This window comes from Ranitomeya imitator, chromosome 1, assembly GCF_032444005.1.
Source record: "Ranitomeya imitator isolate aRanImi1 chromosome 1, aRanImi1.pri, whole genome shotgun sequence".
In the NCBI taxonomy this organism is placed as follows: Eukaryota; Metazoa; Chordata; class Amphibia; order Anura; family Dendrobatidae; genus Ranitomeya; species Ranitomeya imitator.
In genome coordinates, this window is record NC_091282.1 from 532007996 (window position 1) to 532030994 (window position 22999).

The 22999-nt window shown below is 42.6% G+C and overlaps 1 protein-coding gene across 2 annotated transcripts in view; it reads left to right on the forward strand.

The window, feature by feature from the left end:
- Nucleotides 1-22999, forward strand: part of PAX5 (paired box 5) — a 517932-nt gene that overhangs the window by 206552 nt on the left and 288381 nt on the right. The window lies entirely within an intron of this gene.

Below are 22999 nucleotides of genomic sequence, written 5' to 3' on the forward strand. Positions count from 1 at the left end.
TTTATCACTTTGAGGTATCAATAAAAACTGCTTTTTACTGCATTCCAAAAAATGGTAAATCTGCAGATGTGGAAATTTAATTTATTTTTCCACTTAAAGGAGATTAACATTTGGTTAATATACTTTGTTTTAATAGATAGTAGTTTTGTGTTGCGGCAATGCCAAATGTGTTTCTTTTTATATGTTTATTTTTAAAGAGGGAAAAGGAGGTGATTGAACTTTTATCATTTTGTTCTATGCATTTTTTTATTTAATTTTTTATCCTGTTAGGGGACCCGAGCCTGCGATTGTTTGATCACTTGTTTCATACACTACAATACACAGTTTTGCAGTGCATGGAGAAAATGACATTCTCCTATAAAGCCCAGCATCAGACCACAGAAAAACCATGATGGCAGCCAAGAGGGCCGTCATCTGGCCCCAGCTTCCATGACATCTCATTGGTACCGCATGATCGCATTGCAGGAGCCATTGGGAGCCAGTGCAATCAGTCCATTCAAATGACGCTATCAGAAACGCTGCGTTTCCCAATGACTAACATTTTAGAAATGGTATTGACTTATAGAGGGTAAAGGTGCATGATGTAAGAAGAATGATTTCTCAAGTATTTTTGAGATGGCTACACATTTTGGTTTTGGTTTATTTTTTGAAATCTGGATCCTTAGCAACCTATTCATGCTTCATCCCTACTAAAGAATATGTCTACGTTTTATAGTTATACCATAGTAGTTTTTTCTCTACATTGTTCTGCTATCTAGTGCAGATTGTCTTCCTAGTTTTGCATTCATTATTTCTCTCCACAGAACAACCAGACACATCTGAATAATGTATTACAGCCATTCTATTTAACTGTTTCCCAAATCCACTGTTTTTGCAGTTCTCTGTTTAAGCAAAATGGAACAATTAATGGTTAAATGTTTTCCATTTATTGCAACATCAATATATCTTGTTAAGCGGAACCATGAGATTAGCAACTTGATTTGTTCCTAGGAGAGATCACCGACATGGATTAAATTGATAAATTTACAAGCGGGCTTGCATTTAAAACCCACTTGAAAATTATCAAGTGTTATTTTTGTTGAATGAGTGTTACATGGGAAAAAGTACTTAAAATGGATCTTTTGCTATGTAATTTAAATGAAGAGACAATTTTTACAATTAAGACTTGCTGGTCTAGAAAGCATTTTTTTTTATTTTAGAAATTATTTAAAACATTAAGAAGTAATTTTGGCTACAATTACTGTCCAATAGATCCAATCCACTATGTTGTATTACATGACCCTTTTAGCCTTCTAAAGCTATATTCACATTTGTGTCAGCCTTTTCTTCCCCAGATCCTACCAAATTGGCATAACATATATTAAAGGTCATAAAAAGACTTTAGTAGGGTATTATGCAATTCTAAAAATATGTACACTATGTCAGTTTTCAAATTAATATGAGGTTACAGCTTACCAAAATGGTTGATACCAAATATCAAACTATTGCAAGTAGTTTTTTCAAACAATCCCACTCCTAGAAACATTTTTAGGAAAATATCTGAGAGCTTTTACCATCTCAAAGCTTTCACAGTTATCTACAACAAAAATAAGGTGTCCTTACAAAGAAGTACATCTTTACAAAATCATCAAGATCAAGAATGGTCATTAATACATAATTAATTAGGTGCTTAAAGGCAACCTGTCAGCTGTTTTGGCCGATATAAGATGCGGCCATCACCTTTCAGGACTTGTCTACAGCATTCTATAATGCTGTAGATAAACCCCCAGTCTGACCTGAAAGATAAGAAAAATAAGTTTTATTATACTCACCCGGGCGGGCGGTCCTGTCCCATGGGTGTCGCAGGTCCTGGTCCGGGGCCTCCCATCTTCTAGTGATGCCACCTTCCTGTTGCTTCATCGCTTCCCGGCATGGTGCTCCTGCACAGGCATACTTATCTGACCTCTTGAGGGCAGACCAAACTACTGCAGTGCGCAGGTGCTGGGCCTCTCTGACCTTTCCCAGTGCCTGTGCACTGCAGTGCTTTGTTCTGCCCTCAACAGGGCTGATAAGTATGCCTGCACAGGAGCTCAGTGCTGGAGAGATGAAGCAACAGGAGGGTGGCATCACTAGAAGATGGGAGGCCCCGGACCTGGACCTGCGACACCCATCGGACAGGACCGTCCCCCGGGTGATTATGATAAAACTTATTTTTCTTATCTTTCAGGTTGGACAGGGGGCTTATCTACAGTATTATAGAATGCTGTATTTAAGCCCTGAAAGTCAGTGGCCATATTTTAGATCAGCCAAAACTGCTGACAGGTTCACTTTAAATAAATTAATTCACTGTCTAGTAAGTCTGCTTGTATAGATGATAGCTTTGTTCTAGATATGGGTGAGTTTCACTTATCCAATACTACATTCTTATCAGTTACATAAACAAGATATAGTTTTATTTTTCCTGAAAAAAGGAAATGCTTCAGTATGCTTGAATGTTCTTGAAGTGCTGCCTCAGTTTCCATATTTACTGTTGGAAGGAAAATTAGGATCAAGTCTTAAGGGGTACACCATATTCTGTAACACCATTAGTGCTGCTTTTCTCTTTTTAATTTCTTAACATAGTTATTTCAAAGCTGAACCCAACTCTTATCACCTTTGTCATATAAATGATATAATTAATATCTAATTTTTAGAGGCCCCACCCCTGAGATCCCTGCTGTTCACTAGAACAGGGTTCCTATGTCTTTTGTTCCTTCTTCCTGCATGGCCACTATGAGAAGAACAAAGCAGTGGTTGAGAATGTAGAGTGACTATCCTTTCATAGTCAATGGTAGAGGCACTGTGTGTATGTGAGAGGCAATTCATAGTCTTAATGAGAGACAGCCAACTGGTTGTTCCCATCAGCATCATAGACATTGAATGGAGACGCACTGCACATGCTCGGCTGTTGCTTCATCCAAACTCCTCCTCACTGCAAATTGTGCAGGGAGGAAGTATGGTGAATCAGGAACCTTGTTCTACAGATTGATGGATGTCCTATCAATCAGACATTTATCAATTATGTTAGGGCTAGCGGAACACACCGAGTAAATATAGATGTCTTTATTGTTATTGGTGCGTTTGCAGCCCGGGGTCCACCGTGCAGGAGAACCTGCTGCTAGCAAACGGCGGCACTATATGGCGGTATGGACTAAATCAGTTAATTCACAGAGTAGCCATGAAAGCAAAGCACTGTGCCCTGTTAGACTTCACAGAGGCACATTCTAACTGCCCAAACAGAGAGCAGTCAGTGGTCACGCATGCACACAAAACTCCTCACCGGAGGTGCCAGAATTCTAGAGGCTTATTTCAGCAAGGTCCCTGAATACATACAAACACAATCTCCTCGCTGGAGGTGCCAGCATTCTAGGGGCTTATTTCAGCCGGGTCCCTGAACACACTCTTACGTGACCACACTGGCGCAAAGCACATAACATAGAACAATACTAGCGCATGGCCGTGCAGCCATGCGAGCCTTAAATAGTTGCAGCACATACAGGACCTTCCTAGAAGAACCAATGAGAGGCTGCCACAGAGTGTGAGCACCTACAGGACCTTCCTGAAAGGACCAATGGCCTTAGGTGCAGAAACTGATCATGTGACCCTCGATCTCCACTGAGAGATCTTACTCTGGGCATGCTCAGAATGAGAAAAGCAGGACTTAGTCCCAGAAGCGTCTGCTCGCCACTGCCCAGCACTGACTCCAATGGCAGAAGCAGGAAAAGCAGCAGTAACTCTTTGTACAGAGTCAGACTGTGCGAGATGCTGGGACTGACGTCTCCGCTGAGCAGGCTCCACTGCGGCAGGAGAAGAATGGGAGACCGCAGCGGAGATGGCCCGAGATTCCCCCTGTGCAGAGGCAGGAACTCGACCCCTAACATTACCCCCCTCCTAGGGCCCCCCTTGTGCCTCGCTACGTTCGAAAGCAGCAATGAGCTGCAGAGCCCGAATGTGCTCAGCAGGCTCCCAGGACCTATCCTCAGGACTGTAACCCTTCCAGTCCACCAAATAAAATTTTTTGGCACGAACCACCTTGCACCCCAAAATAGCGTTCACCTCGTAATTGTCCATAGACGAACCCGATGTCCCGGCAGATGACTCAGAAAACCGGGACATGTATACGGGCTTAAGGAGGGACACATGAAAGGTGTCAGTGATACCTAGGCGTGGAGGAAGGGCTAGATGGTAGACCACAGGATTAACCTTTTTGAGGACCTTGAAGGGACCCAATTAGCAAGGAGCAAATTTAGTGGCCTCAACACGCAGCCTGATGTTACGTGCGGAGAGCCACACTAAGTCGCCAGGAGCAAAGGTCGGGGCAGGGCGCCGATGTGCATCGGCGGAGGACCTCATCCTCTCCTTGGAGGCACGGATGGCATCCTGAGTGCGGTCCCAAATGTCTTGTGCCTCCACTGCCCAGTCTGCCACCCTGGAGTCAGCAGAGGACACGGGCATAGGCACAGGAACCCGTGGATGCTGGCCATAATTAAGGAGGAAAAGAGTCTGACCGGTGGAGTCGGCTACAGTGTTGTTAAGGGCAAACTCTGCCCACGGTAACAAAGATGCCCAGTCATCCTGCCTGGCAGAAACAAAATGTCATAAATAAGTGACCAGAGTCTGATTGGCTCTCTCAACCAACCCCTTTGTCTCGGGATGATAAGCCGAGGAGAGATTTAACTCAATACTGAGTAGATGACAAAGCTCCCTCCAGAATCGGGACGCAAACTGGGGACCCTGGTCACTGACAATCTTGTCCGGCATACCATGTAAGCAAAAGATATGCTTGATGAACAAGGCTGCCAGAGCTCGTGCAGAAGGTAGCCGTGGAAGAGGCACCAAATGAAACATTTTGGAAAAATGGTCGGTGATCACCCAGATAATGGTGCAGCTACAAGACTTGGGTAAGCCCACCACAAAGTCCATCCCGACCATCTCCCAGGGCCTGTCCGCCACCGGCAGAGGGTAAAGGAACCCAGCCAGCCATTGCTGAGGGGACTTGTTCTTGGCGCAAGAGACACACGCCCGAACATAGTCTGAGACATCACAAGCCATATGCAGCCACCAGTATGTCCTCGCCAGTAACTCAGATGTCCTTTTGGAACCAAAATGTCCACCCACCCTGGACGAGTGTGCCCAAGAGAGAACCTCCGGTCACAAACTGGATGGTACAAAAGTCTTGCCCGGAGGCACAGACTCTAGCGAAACCGGGGCCACAGTTCTCAGGCTCTTGGTGGGGACAATAAGCCGAGGCTCCTCCTCCACAGATGGCACAACCGAGCGAGAGAGAGTGTTGGCACAAATGTTCTTCTCCCCAGAAAGAAAATGGGGGGTGAAATGAAACCGGGAGAAGAACAAGGACCATCTGGCCTGGCGAGAATTTAACCGCTGGGCTGTCTGCAGGTACACCAAATTTTTATGATCTGTGAAGACTTGGAAGGGAAAAGGAGCTCCCTCCAAGAGATGTCTCCACTCCGAGAAAGCCAACTTCATGGCTAGCAACTCCCTGTCCCCGATGGAATAATTCCTCCCTGCTGGTGAGAAGGTCTTAGAAAAGAAGAAGCAAGGATGCTTCCGACCTTGAGCATCCTTTTGAAAGAGGACTGCTCCAGCACCAACAGATGAGGCATCCACCTCCATGATAAATGGCTTGTCTACATCGGGGCGATGTAGGATGGGAGTGCTAGCGAAGTGTGACTTTATGGAGTTAAAGGCCTTGGAGACCTCCTCAGATCACAATTTGGGATTTGCCCCTTCTTGGTGAGGGCAACCAAGGGAGCTACCAAAGTTGAGAAATGCGGAATGAACTGGCGATAATAATTAATGAACCCTATAAAGCGCTGCACCGCTTTAAGAGAATGGGGTTCCTGCCAGTCCATCACAGCCTGTAGTTTGGCAGGATCCATAGCCAATCCCTGGGCGGAGATGATATAGCCTAGGAAAGGTAAAGACTCCTGCTCGAACATACATTTCTCCAACTTGGCATAGAGGGAGTTTGCCCGTAAGAGGTCGAAGACTTTGCAAACATCTCTCCGGTGGGAGTCAATATCTGGAGAGTAGATGAGAATATCATCCAGATAGACTACGACCGAGGTGGAGAGCATATCCTGGAAGATGTCGTTCACAAAGTCTTGGAAAACAGCTGGGGCATTACAGAGCCCGAAGGGCATCACCAGATATTCATAGTGCCCATCCCTGGTGTTAAAACCCGTCTTCCATTTGTCCCCCACACGTATGCGAATCAGGTTGTAAGCACCCCGCAGATCTAATTTAGTAAATACCCTAGCTTCCCGAAGCCTATCGAAGAGCTCAGATATTAAGGGCAAAGGATACTTATTCTTATCGGTGATGGCGTTAAGACCCCTGTAGTCTATGCATTGACGCAGTTCCCCATTCTTCTTCTGCACGAAGAAGAACCCAGCCCCAGTAGGTGACACTGACTTCCTGATGAACCCTCTTGCCAGATTCTCTTGAATGTACTGAGACATTGCCTCCGTCTCCGGGTGAGATAACGGATAGACTCGACCCCGGGGAGGCTCAGCACCAGGCAAGAGATCAATACGACAGTCATAGGGGCGATGGTGCGGAAGCGTCTCCGCCGCCTTTTTGGAGAACACGTCTGCATAAGACCAATATTGCTTGGGGAGAGAGGATAGATCTGCGGGTACCTCTGTAGTAGCAACCTGAACGCACTCCCTCTGACACCTACCCCCACAAGATTCACCCCATCCCAGAATTCTGCCTAAGGACCACTCGATATGAGGAGAGTGGTACCGCAGCCAAGGTATTCCCAACAGGAACTCATCAATTCCCTCAGGAATGACGAGTGGAGATATAATCTTCTGATAATAATAATAATAATAATCTTTATTTTTATATAGCGCTAACATATTCCGCAGCGCTTTACAATTTATACACATTATCATCGCTGTCCCTGTTGGGGCTCACAATCTAAATTCCCTATCAGTATGTCTTTGGAATGTGGGAGGAAACCGGAGTGCCTGGAGGAAACCCACGCAAACATGGAGAGAACATACAAACTCTTTGCAGATGTTGTCCTGAGTGGGATTAGAACCCAGGACTCCAGCGCTGCAAGGCTGCTGTGCTAACCACTGCGCCACCGTGCATGGGATGACGACATGGACAGAGTAAAAGGGATGGTCTGGTATGTTATCTGTGATGGCAGTGTCGACCTATTCACCACTCGTACCGTTACTGGTTGAGCTAGCATAACCAGGGGTATTGAGTGACGTTGGGCGAAGGCAGAAGACATAAAATTGTCCTCCGCCCCAGAATCCACGCAGAGCTCTACCGAGTGGGAGGATGAGCTTATAATAATTGTCCCCTTAAAGGACAATTTGGAGGCAAACGTCGCCATGTCTAGTGTACCTCCACCTACTACCACTAGACGCTGACGTTTCCTTGACCGCTGGGGACATCTGGTGGCAAGATGTCCTGACTGCTGGCAAACATGACAGACCTTGAATGCAAAAGCGGTCCACGACTTAGATCCCGCTCGTGACACTTCCATGGCCTCATGTGACTCAGGAATCAGGACCGGAGATTCCAGAGATTTGGTGAAGGTAGGAGCCAGCCGAAACCTCTGCCTACACTGGGCTCGCTCTAACCTCCGCTCGTTAAAACGGAGGTCAATATGAGTAGAGACAGTTATTAACTCCTCCAGTGTAGCAGGAATCTCCCTAGTGGCCAGAGCGTTCTTCACGTGATCAGCCAGCCCCCTCCAAAATATGGGGATAAGGGCTTTATCCGACCACTCCAGCTCAGAAGCTAAAGTGCGGAAGTGGATGGCAAAATGGCTGACCAAGGACTCACCCTAAGGTAATGCCAGCAGTTGGAGCGCCGTATCATGGGTGACTTGAGGTCCTAAAAAGACCTGTTTCAGAGTGCTCAGGAACAGCGGAGCCCTCTGCACCACATGATCGCCACACTCCCACAGCGGCGTAGCCAATTCCAACGACCTGTCCGATAAGAGAGACACAATAAATACCACCTTAGCCCGCTCTGTGGGAAAACGTGCAGCCAGGAGCTCGAGGTGAATAGAGCACTGACTTACGAATCCCCTACAAGATTTGCAATCTCCAGAAAATTTTTCTGGCAGCGGGAGGCGAGATAATGTTGGAACAGGGGTGGCAGTGGAAAAGGTTGCTGCAGCCACGCTAGCAGCCTGTATAGCAACTGCGGTAACCAGCCCACAGCTGAGGTTGAGGTCTCGAGAGCCGCCAACCTACCCTCCAGCTGCTGGATATACCGCAAGGATTGCTGAATGTCCGCCATTTACTAGCCAGACCCTGGCGCTAGTATTCTGTTAGGGCTAGCGGAACGCACCGAGTAAATATAGATGTTTTTATTGTTATTGGTGCGTTCGCAGCCTGGGGTCCACCATGCAGGAGAACCTGCTGCTAGCAAACTGTGGCACTATATGGCGGTATGGACTAACTCAGTTAATTCACCGAGTAGCCGTGAAAGCAAAGCACTGTGCCCTGTTAGACTTCACAGAGGCACAGGCTAACTGCCCAAACAGAGAGCAGTCAGTGGTCACGCATGCACACAAAACTCCTTGCCGGAGGTGCCAGCATTCTAGGGGATTATTTCACCCAGGTCCCAGAATACATACAAACACAATCTCCTCGCCGGAGGTGCCAGCATTCTAGGGGCTTATTTCAGCCGGGTCCCTGAACACACTCTTACGTGACCACACTGGCGCAAAGCACATAACATAGAACAATACTAGCGCATGGCCGTGCGGCCATGCGAGCCTTAAATAGTTGCAGCATGTACAGGACCTTCCTAGAAGGACCAATGAGAGGCTGCCACAGAGCGTGAGCACCTACAGGACCTTCCTGAAAGGACCAATGGCCTTAGGTGCAGAAACTGATCATGTGACCCTCGATCTCCACTGAGAGATCTTACTCTGGGCATGCTCAAAACGAGAAAAGCAGGACTTAGTCCCAGAAGCGTCTGCTCGCCGCTGCCCAGCACTGACTCCAATGGCAGAAGCAGGAAAAGCAGCAGTAACTCTTTGTACAGAATACATTTCAAAAACCTGACCGGCACATCCAAACATAGGCTAAGTGTGAACAGCTGTTGAACCTAGAGTCGCCAACTCTTATATAGTTAAGTAAATAAGGCAGCACACTGCAGCGCTAAAACATGTAAACTTGAAAACACGAAATTTGAACTGCATTACTGCACTAGAAATATGAAAAATGAGAGATTTTAGCGCATAAAAATGGCCAATTTTATGTGTACCTGGTAGCCCCTTTACGGCATCTCTATTATACCAGGTCCTAAAACTTGCCTTACCTCGCTGAGAATAAACGTCTCCATCTGAATGGGTACATGTGAAAACCTCTTCCTAGACTAAAATTCTCTCTCTCTGTGGAGGGGTATTGGACCTGCTGTAATTAAAACACCTGAAGCTAGGAGGCGGAGTGCACGATCAGAAGGCTAAAGAATACATTTCAAAAACCTGACCGGCACATCCAAACATAGACTAAGTGTGAACAGGTGCTGAACCTAGAGTCGCCAACTCGTATATAGTTAAGTATATAAGGCAGCACACTGCAGCGCTAAAACATGTAAACTTGAAAACACAAAATTTGAACTGCATTACTGCACTAGAAATATGAAAAATGAGAGCTTTTAGCGCATAAAAATGGCCAATTTTATGTGTTCCTGGTAGCCCCTTTACGGCATCTCTCTTATACCAGGTCCTAAAACTTGCCTTACCTCGCTGAGAATAAACGTCTCCATCTGAATGGGTACATGTGAAAACCTCTTCCTAGACTAAAATTCTCTCTCTCTGTGGAGGGGTATTGGACCTGCTGTAATTAAAACACCTGAAGCTAGGAGGCGGAGTGCACGATCAGAAGGCTAAAGAATACATAAAATTGGCCATTTTTATGCGCTAAAAGCTCTCATTTTTCATATTTCTAGTGCAGTAATGCAGTTCAAATTTCGTGTTTTCAAGTTTACATGTTTTAGCGCTGCAGTGTGCTGCCTTATTTACTTAACTCTTTGTACAGATTCAGATGGAGCGAGACGCTGGGACTGACGACTCCGCTGAGCAGGCTTCACTGCGGCAGGAGAAGAATGGGAGACCGCAGCGGAGATGGCTCGAGATTCCCCCTGTGCAGAGGCGGGAACTCGACCCCTAACAAACTATCCTGTGGAGTTAGACATCCTGTGCGGCACAAAATATTTAAGGGAATGTGCACACGTTGTGTTTTTACCCACGTGTTTTTGCCTTGAAAACACAACATTTTTTTATCCCAGGAAAATGAGTAAGGTTTCTGAAATTGCACGCAAAAGTTGCTTAAATTTACTTGCATATTTGAAGCAGTTTGCAATCTGTAGCATGTCAATTCTAATAATTGGGGAAAAAATGCATAAACAAATGCAACAAAAACACAAGTTTTTTTACGCGGCGTTTTTCCTGTCTGCACCAAATACTTAACATTTGCACATACGCTAAAGGCACTTAGAATGGGAAACCTGTAGTATTATCTCTCCATTTATCAAGTAGTAGCTGCTCATGGTGTTGATACTGAAGACTAAAATGACTTGAAAGTCCACCTGTTATATATCTTCATATGTGGACAGTTAGATTATTTCCGTTAACTTTTTCTTATTGGAAAAGGTATAATGTCATTCTTGATAAAAATGTATCAGCTGTAAAACGTTGCGTTCTGGTTACATCAAGAGAGCGTATTAATCACCCAATGTTCTTCTAGCTGTAGGTTAAGAACTTGTAGAAATGTAAATTTTCTTCTAGCTTCTGGCAGAATTGTACTGCTGTCAGGTTGCTGCTTTCAAACTGCATGAACCTGCCCTCGCTCGCCTCTGTCTGAATCTGTGTTTTCTTGAGATGGGAGTAGGAAGCAGGTCAGATTCTCCACTGATCTTGTCACTATAACTGTAACATTCACTAGTCTGTTTTCTCTATCTCTCTAACCATATGTCTTGTTAATGAAGTAGCAGTTGTGTTGGAAGAAAAGTATAACATAGTTTGCAGTAAGAAAATTTAAGAAGCGATATGTCAGCGCTCTATGCTAAGAATAATTTTACTACATTTTAACAATAATTGGAAGATATTGAGACAATATTGAACTGGGGAACCTTAGACCCATCAGAGGAAATGATTGTGAGGGGGACATCTTCCATCTATACAGAGCCGATGCATGTCCATTGTTTAATTCTAATCATTATTATTACTCTATATGCAGTACATATCATATTATCCCAAGTCCGCTTCATGCAGGGATGTCATCATATAGTCGTATATTGATGTTTCAGAGCTTAGATGCTTTTAGGGTGAGAATTAACAAAATAATGTTACGTCTGTCAGATTTGTATATTCACCATATACTATTCTGATGTGGCGTCCAAACTATCCTATCTATAAATTTATAGAGAAGTAAGAAGGAAATAACTGGTAGTAAGACCTACATGATATTGGATTTTACAAAAGAGTTGTTTTAGATGGGGAAAAGCTGTTGCACTTAAGCCTCATTGAACTGATTCTTCATGGTCTGAATCTTAGATAAAGATGGCAATTAGAATACATTCTTGGATCAGTGACCTATCATCAATAACTATTCCCACCTCTATCCGTAACCTAGCTTATTTTTAAAAGGTTACTGTGATCTTAACAATTTCAAAGAGAAAAAAAAAAAAAAAAAACTCCAAGTAAATGTGGCGCTAAGCACCTACGGATTTTTTAATTCATCCACTTCAAGTGAAAAATGTTAAAAAATTCATTTATTTTCTCAAAATAAAATATATTTGTAAATTTTTTAAAAAAAAGAACAAACAATACAATAAGCACTATAAAATGATTTTATAGTGCTTATTGTATTGTTTGTTCTTTTTGTTTTTTTACTACCTGATGAAGGCTGCACTGTAAAAATAGCAGCCGAAACGCGTTGTACTGTTTTTTAAAAAAATTTACAAATATATTTTATTTTGAGAAAATAAATGAATTTTTTAACATTTTTCACTTGAAGTGGATGAATTAAAAAATCCGTAGGTGCTTAGCGCCACATTTACTTGGAGTTTTTTTTTTTTTTTTTTTCTCTTTGAAATTGCCACCTATGTGGATCTGAAGCAGGATCAACACATAGTTCTCCAAAGTGAGCTGCACACCTTATTGGTTTATACAACATACGAAGAAGAGTTGCCTAAAGAATTGATTCCTTGAGAATCTCAACGTGCATTTCTTACCGATAGAAGGTGAGCATAACTACAAATAAAAGAAATGTTTTTAACTTGTTGGTAAAAACGTATTACGCTCAGAGGAAGCGCCGCACTTGTCTCTTTTTTTTTTTTTTTTTTTTTTTCCCTCTTTCCCTAAACCAGGGTATTTCTAAAGACTTGTGATCTTAACAAGTTATGCAGAGATGAATAGCACAAACGGATAAAAGTAATTTTGTATCATATGTTTTCAGAAAAATCCTTCTTTCTCCACTTATTAGCCACTTCTTTTCCTTTCCCATCCTCCTGAGCTCCTCATTCAGTCTGAAAGATAGCTAAAATCCATCTTGCTCAAGGCACGTAAAACTGCCACCTCTTTGAGGGATCAGATTCTAGCCGTCTATTGAAGTCTATAGACAGAGAAAGGAAAAGGAGTAATGTGGATCAAAGTGACACAGAGAGAGAGAGAGAGACATAGAGACCATGCTGATGCTATCTCACCCCAGTGCTGGATTCACATTTGCACTGCTCAATACTGTTGTATATTGTTAGATTATGAGCCCCATCGGGGACAGCGATGATAATGTGTGCAAACTGTAAAGCACTGCGGAATATGTTAGCGCTATATAAAAATGAAAATAAAGATTATTATTGTTCTCCATGCTGCTGTTTCTGATTATGCTACATAGAGACAGGGGAGCAGGAATCCTGCATGACTGTGTATATAGGAGACATCATAACAGATAGTCTCAACCAAAGAGAGTTCACTATTTAACAGAAAATTAGAAATGGAACATACAAACGGGAATACTAAATAAAATGCAGGATGCAAGTAATATTATTGTCAAAAGTAAGGTTATACTTCATGTACACATTCCACTTATTTTGAAAAGTTATCCTAAACGACATGTACATTTAAAGAGAAAGTATTTATGGCATTATTTATTAAGACTGGTGTTTTGCAAGCCTGTCTTAATGAACAGTAATGTTGGAGTAATGTGCATATGGTTGATTAAGAGGTACATGCCACTTACTGAATTAGGTGCATGTTACAACTGGTGTACGCCTCTGCCAGAAATATCAGAGACTGGAGTAACATTTCTGGAGTAAGCTACACCATAACTTTTGATCAATTAGACCAGATGGGCTTCCCACCACTGCTCCATTCACTCTGATGAGGATAGCTGATTTTATTGTAAAGACACCTCAAGTTGTCAAATTTTTTAGCAACTTCGAGTTTCGCCAAAAATTGGTGACATTTGAAGGTGTTTTCACCAGAATTCTTGCAGTAGTGAAAATGTAATAAAGTGTGATTAGTCAAATGTTAACAAAATTCAGACATTACGCAATATATTTATTAGATTATTTATATCACAAATAATGTGAATGCTGTGGATTGTAAGAGTCACTTTCCACATCTTCTCGTGTAAGATAGCTTTACACTGAACAATGTTGAAAGTCTGCAATTGCAAAATACTTGTAAACTATAGAAACTAAAAATGCACATTGACATATGCTCTATTAAAGTGGTTGCCTGGCCTTATGATATTGATGACTTATTTCTGGGGGGTGTCACGTATGGAACCTCCAGCAAACTTTCAATAGACTCAGTGATATGTAAAAAAAGAAAAAAAAACCTAAGCAATTTACCATGTCCAGTGCTTAGTCTCATCTGCTGCTCCACTCTCTGTCGATTGACTGCAGTGGTGACATTACGTTGACAAGACTGCAACCAATCATTGCCATCTACATCGGAAACATCACCAATGCAGCTGGGGCAGCAGCAGAGACACAGCAATGGACTTGTGGTAGAGTAAGTAAAGCATATTCCTCATTCAGATGTCTGTGATTTTTCTGGTTAGTAAAGACACAGACCATTGTTCATTAGTGGTTCTGACCCTATTTTCATCAGTGTTTGGTCAGTGTGTCAGTTTTTATCATCTGTTTTTCATTAGTGATTTTCTCTGAATAAATTATCGATATGTATTTGTATAATTTGTATAAATCACAAAGTTTATCCTATACATTACAATGTTGAGAATGCCATCCATGTGGTGTCTGTGATTTTCATCAGTGGCGAAGATCAAAAATGGACCTGTCTTTGTAATTTTTTTGTGGATAGATAATCCACGAGGACACACAATCCATTGGACAAACTATCCACAAAAAAATCACGGACATGTTCACATATCCGTATACTATAAAGAATGCATAAAAATCACTGATAGAACATGTATGTGATTCAAAGATGTCTGAAAGAGGCCTAAGTTTGATTTTTTACATTACTGTGCCTATGGGCAAAAGTTTATTGAAATGATCTAATGATTTATTTTAAGGAAGTACTCCCATCAAAGTTCTTATCCTCTTAATATATTGCAATCATCATACACTGTGTACTTACAATTGCTCAATTTGCCTTTCAACCCATTAATTCTTCTCTTTCCTCTGCTCTATGAAGAAACAGGAAGTCTCTTATCTCTGAATTTTCTGCACCCTTTTCAACTCTTGACCCAGCTGCTCCTCCCACCTGACAGGGAATTTTGCAGTGACTGATGAGTCCTACAGAGAAAATTGACCTCATGTTTCTATATAGAGCTTAGAAGGAATCAGTTACTCAGTTTTTAATCACGTGATGTCATAGACCTAATGAAAAGGAGAATAATTACAGTGGGGCAAAAAAGTATTTAGTCAGTCAGCAATTACTCCCTCTTTGAGGATACCCGCCGGCTCAGATACACCCGGAGAGTCGGGCACAAAACTCCTAGACAGAGCATCCACCTTCACATTTTTAGAGCCCGGAAGGTATGAAATCACAAAGTCTTGAATACTTTGTACTCTTGCCGTGAGCTGATCCACACATGAAGACAGACCTTTAATGTCCATTGCTACACCTGTGTCCTGAACCACCCAAATGTCTAGGGGAAAAAAAAGGCAAAACACAGTGCAGAGAAAAAAAAATGGTCTCAGAACTTCTTTTTTCCCTCTATTGAGAATCATTAGTACTTTGGGCCTCCAGTACTGTTATGAAAGGTAATTCAGTACCACAATGGACATAGAGGTCAGCGCACATACAGTGACCTGGCAATAACCCAAAAAACAAGAACGAGCTCTGAGACGTGGGAACTCTGTTGACCGCAATCCCTAATCCTCTCCAACACACACTAGAGGCAGCCGTGGATTGCGCCTAACGCTCCCTATGCAACTCGGCACGGCCTGAGAAACTAGCTAGCCTGAAGATAGAAAATAAGCCTACCTTGCCTCAGAGAAATACCCCAAAGGAAAAGGCAGCCCCCACATATAATGACTGTGAAATAAGATGAAAAGACAAACGTAGAGATGAAATAGATTTAGCAAAGTGAGGCCCAACTTTCTGAACAGAGCGAGGATAGGAAAGGTAACTTTGCGGTCAACACAAAACCCTACAAAAACCACGCAAAGGGGGCAAAAAGACCCTCCGTACCGAACTAACGGCACGGAGGTACACCCTCTGCGTCCCAGAGCTTCCAGCAAGCAGAAAAAAACAAATTGACAAGCTGGACAGAAAAAAACAGCAAACAAATAGCAAAGAGGAACTTAGCTATGCAGAGCAGCAGGCCACAGGAACGATCCAGGAGGAAACAGGTCCAATACTAGAACATTGACTGGAGGCCAGGATCAAAGCACTAGGTGGAGTTAAATAGAGCAGCACCTAACGACTTCACCACATCACCTAACGACTTCACCACATCACCTGAGGAAGGAAACTCAGAAGCCGCAGTACCACTTTCCTCCACCAACGGAAGCTCACAGAGAGAATCAGCCGAAGTACCACTTGTGACCACAGGAGGGAGCTCTGCCACAGAATTCACAACAGACAGCTCTTTGGTCTTCACCATAGTGGAGTTTGGAGTCAGACTGCTTGAGGGTGTGCACAGGTGTCTTTTTATACTGATAACAAGTTTAAACAGGTGCCATTACTACAGGTAATGAGTGGAGGAAAGAGGAGACTCTTAAAGAAGAAGTTACAGGTCTGTGAGAGCCAGAAATCTTGATTGTTTGTTTCTGACCAAATACTTATTTTCCACCATAATATGCAAATAAAATGTTAAAAAAACAGACATGATGTGATTTTCTGGATTTTTTTTCTCAGTTTGTCTCCCATAGTTGAGGTCTACCTATGATGTATATTACAGACGCCTCTCATCTTTTTAAGTGGTGGAACTTGCACTATTGCTGACTGACTAAATACTTTTTTGCCCCACTGTATCTGGGTGGAAAGGCAAGATGAGCAATTGTAAGTGCACAGTGTTATATAATATGAGGATTGCAATATGTTAAAAGGATAAAAACTTTGATGGGAGGAGTGCTTCTTTAACACCTTCCTGACCTGTGACGCCACGTAGGCGTCATGAAAGTCGGTGCCAATCCGACCTGTGACGCCTATGTGGCATCATGGAGGGATCGCGTCCCTGCAGATCGGGTGAAAGGGTTAACTCCAACTTCACCTTCACTTTCAACAGCCAATCAGAGCGATTTGTAATATTTCATCTATGAAAACTGGTGAAATATTACAATCCAGCCATGGCCGATGCTGCAATATCATCGGCCATGGCTGGAAACCCTGATCTGCCCCTCCACCACCGATCTCCTCCCCAGTCCTCCGTCCTGTGCTCCGCTCCCCTCCGTTTTCCTGTCCGCTCCCCATCCTCCTGTCCGCTCCCCCATGCTCCAATCCCACCCCCCTGTGCTCCGATCCCCCCCTGCTCCGATCTCCCCTGTTGTGAATTCTGTGGCAGAGCTCCCTCCTGTGGTCACAAGTGGTACTTCGGCTGATTCTGTCTATGAGCTTCCGTTGGTGGATGTGAGTGGTACTGCGGCTTCTGAGTTTCCTTCCTCAGGTGATGTGGTGAAGTCGTTAGGTGCTGCTCTATCTAACTCCACCTAGTGCTTTGCTCCTGGCCTCCAGTCAATGTTCTAGTATTGGTCTTGCTTCCTCCTGGATCGTTCCTGTGGCCTGTCTGCTCTGCATAAGCTAAGTTTTGCTTGTGTTATTTTTGTTTGCTATTTTTTCTGTCCAGCTTGCATTATTGGTTTTTCTTGCTTGCTGGAAGCTCTGGGACGCAGAGGGAGCACCTCCGTACCGTTAGTCGGTGCGGAGGGTCTTTTTGCCCCCTCTGCGTGGTTGTTTGTAGGGTTTTGTGTTGACCGCAAAGCAATCTATCCTATCCTCGGTCTGTTCAGTAAGTCGGGCCTCACTTTGCTAAATCTATTTCATCTCTGCGTTTGTATTTTCATCTCAACTCACAGTCATTATATGTGGGGGGCTGCCTTTTCCTTTGGGGTATCTCTCTGAGGCAAGATAGGCTTATTTTTCTATCTTCAGGGCTAGCTAGTTTCTCAGGCTGTGCTCGAGGCGCATAGGTCTGGTCAGGAGCGCTCCACGGCTACCTCTAGTGTGGTTGGATAGGATTAGGGATTGCGGTCAGCAGAGTTCCCACGTCTCAGAGCTCGTCCTATGTTTTTTGGTAATTGTCAGGTCACTTTGTGTGCTCTGAACTTCAATGTCCATTGTGGTTCTGAATTACCTGTTCATAACACTCCCCCCTCATACTTACCGAGCCTCCCGGTGTCCGTCCGTCTTCTCCATGGGCGCCGCCATCTTCCAAATTGTCGTCCGGCAGATTCATTCCAGGTACATTTTGATCACTGTGATAAAACCTATCACAGTGATCAAAATAAAAAAATAGTAAATGAACCCCCCCTTTATCACCCCCATAGGTAGGGACAATAATAAAACAAAGAAAATACATTTACTTTTATTTTTCCACTAGGGTTAGGGTTAGAACTAGGGTTAGGGTTAGAACTAGGGTTAGGGTTAGGGCTAGGGTTAGGGTTAGAATTAGGCTTAGAACTAGGGTTAGGGTTAGAATTAGGCTATGTGCACACGGTGCGGATTTGGCTGCGGATCCGCAGCGGATTGGCTGCTGCGGATTCGTAGCAGTGTTCCATCAGGTTTACAGTACCATGTAAACCTATGGAAAACCAAATCCGCTGTGCCCACGGTGCAGAAAATACAGCGCGGAAACGCTGAGTTGTATTTTCCGCAGCATGTCAATTCTTTGTGCGGATTCCGCAGCGTTTTACACCTGTTCCTCAATAGGAATCCGCAGGTGAAATCCGCACAAAAAAACACTGGAAATCCGCGGTAAATCCACTGGTAAAACGCAGTGCCTTTTACCGGCGGATTTTTCAAAATTGGTGCGGAAAAATATCTCACACGAATCCGCAACGTGGGCACATAGGGTTAGGGTTGGAATTAGAGTTAGGGTTGGAATTAGAGCTAGGGTTGGAATTAGGGTTAAGATTAGGCTTGTGGTTAGGGTTATGGTTAGGGTTAGGGGTGTGTTGGGGTTAAAGTTGTGGTTAGGGTTAAGGTTGGGATTAGGGTTAGGGGTGTGTTGGGGTTAGGGTTGTGGTAAGAGGTGTGTTGGGGTTAGGGTTGTGATTAGGGTTATGGCTAGAGTTGGGATTAGGGTTAGGGGCATATTGGGGTTAGTGTTGGAGTTAGAATTGAGGAGTTTCCACTGTTTAGCCACATCAGGGGCGCCACCAATGATTCCAGCCAATCTTGCGTTCAATAAGTCAAATGGTGCTCCCTCCCTTCCGAGCCCTGATGTGCGCCCAAACAGTGGTTTACCCCCACATATGGGGTACCAGCATACTCAGAACAAACTGGGCAACAACTATTGGGGTCCAATTTCTCCTCTTACCCTTGCGAAAATAAAAAATTGCTTGCTAAAACATAATTTTTGAGGAAAGAAAAATTATTTTTTATTTTCACGGCTCTGCGTTATAAACTTCTGTGAAGCGCTTGGGGGTTTAAAGTGCCCACGACACATCTAGATAAGTTCCTTGGGGGGGTCTAGTTTCCAAAATGGGGTCACTTGTGGGAGGTTTCTATTGTTTAGGCACATCAGGGGCTCTGCAAATGCAATGTGACGCCCACAGACCATTCCATCAAAGTCTGCATTTCAAAACGTCACTACTTCCCTTCCGAGCTTCGACGTGTGCCCAATCAGTGGTTTACCCCCACATATGGGGTATCAGCGTACTCAGGACAAACTGGGCAACAAATATTGGGGTCCAATTTCTCCTGTTACCTTTGTGAAAATAAAAAATTGCTTGCTAAAACATAATTTTTGAGGAAAGAAAAATGATTTTTTTATTTTCACGGCTCTGCGTTGTAAACTTCTGTGAAGCACTTGGGGGTTTAAAGTGCTCACCACATATCTAGATAAGTTCCTTGGGGGGTCTAGTTTCCAAAATGGGGTCACTTGTGGGGGGTTTCTACTGGTTAGGCACATCAGGGGCTTTGCAAATGCAACATGACGCCCACAGACCATTCCATCAAAGTCTGCATTTCAAAACGTCACTACTTCCCTTCTGAGCCCCGACATGTGCCCAAACAGTGGTTTACCCCCACATATGGGGTACCAGCATACTCAGGACAATCTGGGCAGCAACTATTTGCATCCAATTTCTTCTGTTACCCTTGTGAAAATAAAAAATTGCTTGCTAAAAAATAATTTTTGAGGAAAGAAAAATGATTTTTTATTTTCACGGCTCTGCGTTATAAACTTCTGTGAAGCTCTTGGGGGTTTAAAGTGGCCACCGCACATCTAGATTAGTTCCATGGGAGGTCTAGTTTCCAAAATGGGGTCACATGTTGGGGAGCTTTAATGTTTAGGCACAGGGGCTCTCCAAACGTGACATGTTATCCGCTAACGATTGGAGCTAATTTTTCATTCAAAAAGTCAAATGACGCTCCTTCCCTTCCGAGCCCTGCCGTGTGCCCAACAGTGGTTTACCCGAACATGTAAGGTACCAATGTACTCAGGAGAAATTGCCCAATAAATTTTAGGATCCATTTTATCCTGCTGCCCATGTGAAAATGAACAAATTGAGGCTAAAAGAAATTTTTTGTGAAAAAAAAAGTACTTTTTCATTTATACGGATCAATTTGTGAAGCACCTGGGGGTTCAAAGTGCTCACTATGCATCCAGATAAGTTCCTTGGGGGTCTAGTTTCTAAAATGGGGTTACTTGTGGGGGAGCTCCAATCTTTAGCTACACAGGAGCTCTTCAAACGCGACATGGTGTCCTCTAACGATTGGAGCTAATTTTTCATTCAAAAGTCAAATGGCGCTCCTTCCCTTATGAGCCTTGCCGTGTGCACAAAGAGTGGTTTGTGACCACATATGAGGTATCAGTGTACTCAGGAGAAATTGCCCAACAGATTTTAGGATCCACTTTATCCTGTTGCCCATGTGAAAATGGAAAAATTGAGGCTAAAAGAAATTTTTTGTGAAAAAAAGTACTTTTTCATTTTTACGGATCAATTTGTGAAGCACCTGGGGGTTCAAAGTGCTCACTATACATCTAGATAAGCTCCTTGGGGGGTCTAGTTTCCAAAATGAGGTCACTTGTGGGGGAGCTCCAATGTTTAGGCACACAGGGGCTCTCCAAATGCGACATGGTGTCCGCTAAAGATTGGAGCCAATTTTTCATTGAAAAAGTCAAATGGCGCTCTTTCCCTTCCAAGCCCTGTCGTGCGCCCAAACAGTGGTTTCCCCCCACATATGGGGTATCGGCTTACACAGAACAAATTGTACAATAACTTTGGGGGTCCAGTTTCTCTTTTTACCTTTGGGAAAATAAAAAAATTGTTGCTAAAAATCATTTTTGTGACTAAAAACTGACTAAAATGTTAATTTTTTCCTTCCATGTTGCTTCTGCTGCTGTGAAGCACCTGAAGGGTTAATAAACTTCTTTAATGTGGTTTTGAGTACCTTGAGGGGTGCAGTTTTTAGAATGGTGTCATTTTGGGGTATTTTCAGCCATATAGACCCCTCAAACTGACTTCAAATGTGAGGTGGTCCTTAAAAAAAATGGTTTTGTAAATTTCGTTGTAAAAATGAGACATCGCTGGTCAAATTTTAACCCTTATAACTTCCTAGCAAAAAAAAATTTGCTTCCAAAATTGTGCTGATGTAAAGTAGACATGTGGGTAATGTTATTTATTAACTATTTTGTGTCACATAACTCTCTGGTTTAACAGAATAAAAATTCAAGATTTGAAAATTGCAAAATTTTCAAAATTTTTGCCAAATTTCTATTTTTTTCACAAATAAACACAAAAAATATCGACCTAAATTTACCACTAACATGAAGCTGAATATGTCACAAGAAAACATTCTCAGAACCCCTAGTAACTGTTGAAGCGTTCCTGAGTTATTACCTCATACAGGGACACTGGTCAGAATTGCAAAAAACGGCCAGGTCATTAAGGTCAAAATAGGCTGGGTCATGAAGGGGTTAAGGATAGGTCACTAATATCATAAGGATGGACTCATTTAATGTGCTTTTATTATATATAATGTATGTTGTGTGAAGACATAGCAAACCCAGACAATTCAGATGGTGCTTTAGTAGTTTACTATTTACCAAGACCTCATGATGTTAGATTTTACATAATAATGAGTTGGTTATATCAGCTTTAAAAATTCATACATAAATATAATCATAAAAATATGGTATTTTCTCCATTTTATTATTAGTAATACCTAAAAACATATTGGCAATTGTTGATACACCTCTACTGCATAGTAGTAAATGTATTTTGAGTACATTGATATAAGCAACAAATGGCTTAAACCTAAAGGCTTGCAGTCTTGTCCCTTAATCCAGCTTGGCCTAATAGAGACTCACAAATTTATCCGTTGGCTTACTTTAAACCAAGCAATTTTAGATGACAGTTTAAAGATTACACATCCTTCCAATACATGTGTAAGATTTCTTTTTATTGATTTTTATGTGTGAGATATGGTACAAACGTTATAGCGCACCTCTAATGGACTGTGGATAAGATTTCATTCTGTTGTAGCGAAAACATGGTGTTTTAGTTTTCATGTGAAAAAAATCTACATGCATAACCTAGATAATTATGTTCTTTATATACAATTATCTATCATGCATTTCTACAGACAACACTGAACTCGCAATAATTAGCTGCTGAAAAGTTTAGTGCATATAGAGAAAGTGTTTATGAAATGGAGCATAACCATATATCCCATGCCAAAATTAGATATAATTAGTCTACCATTTACTATTGATAGAAAAAAAAAAAATAAAAGACAAAAAGCAGGAAGAAAAAATTAAGAATCTAAAATAAATATACATGGTGTATTTAAACATGTTCTGTAAAGAATTCTTGGATATGTTTCTTGACTGGCCCAACTTTTTTTTGTTAAAAATTGGTTGTACCCAAAGCTATGTTTATAAGCTATGTATAAGCCGAGTACATTCATAAGGTATATTCTTCAAAGTATCTAAAAAAGAACTCTTTTGACATATGCCTTGCTAGTGTATATTTTTATATATTATTTTTTAGGATAATGTAAAATTTAATTAACTTCACACGGGATTCAGACTAATTGTATACAGTGCAGGCCAAAAGTTTGGACAGACCTTCTCATTTAAAGATATTTCTGTATTTTCATGACTATGAAAATTGTACATTCACACAGAAGGCATCAAAACTATGAATTAACACATGTGGAATTATATACTTAAAGGGAACCTGTCACCCCGTAAATCGCGGGTGAGGTAAGCCCACCGGCATCAGGGGCTTATCTACAGCATTCTGTAATGCTGTAGATAAGCCCCCGATGTTACCTGAAAGAGGAGAAAAAGACGTTATATTATATTCACCCAGGGGCGGTCCCGCTGCTGGT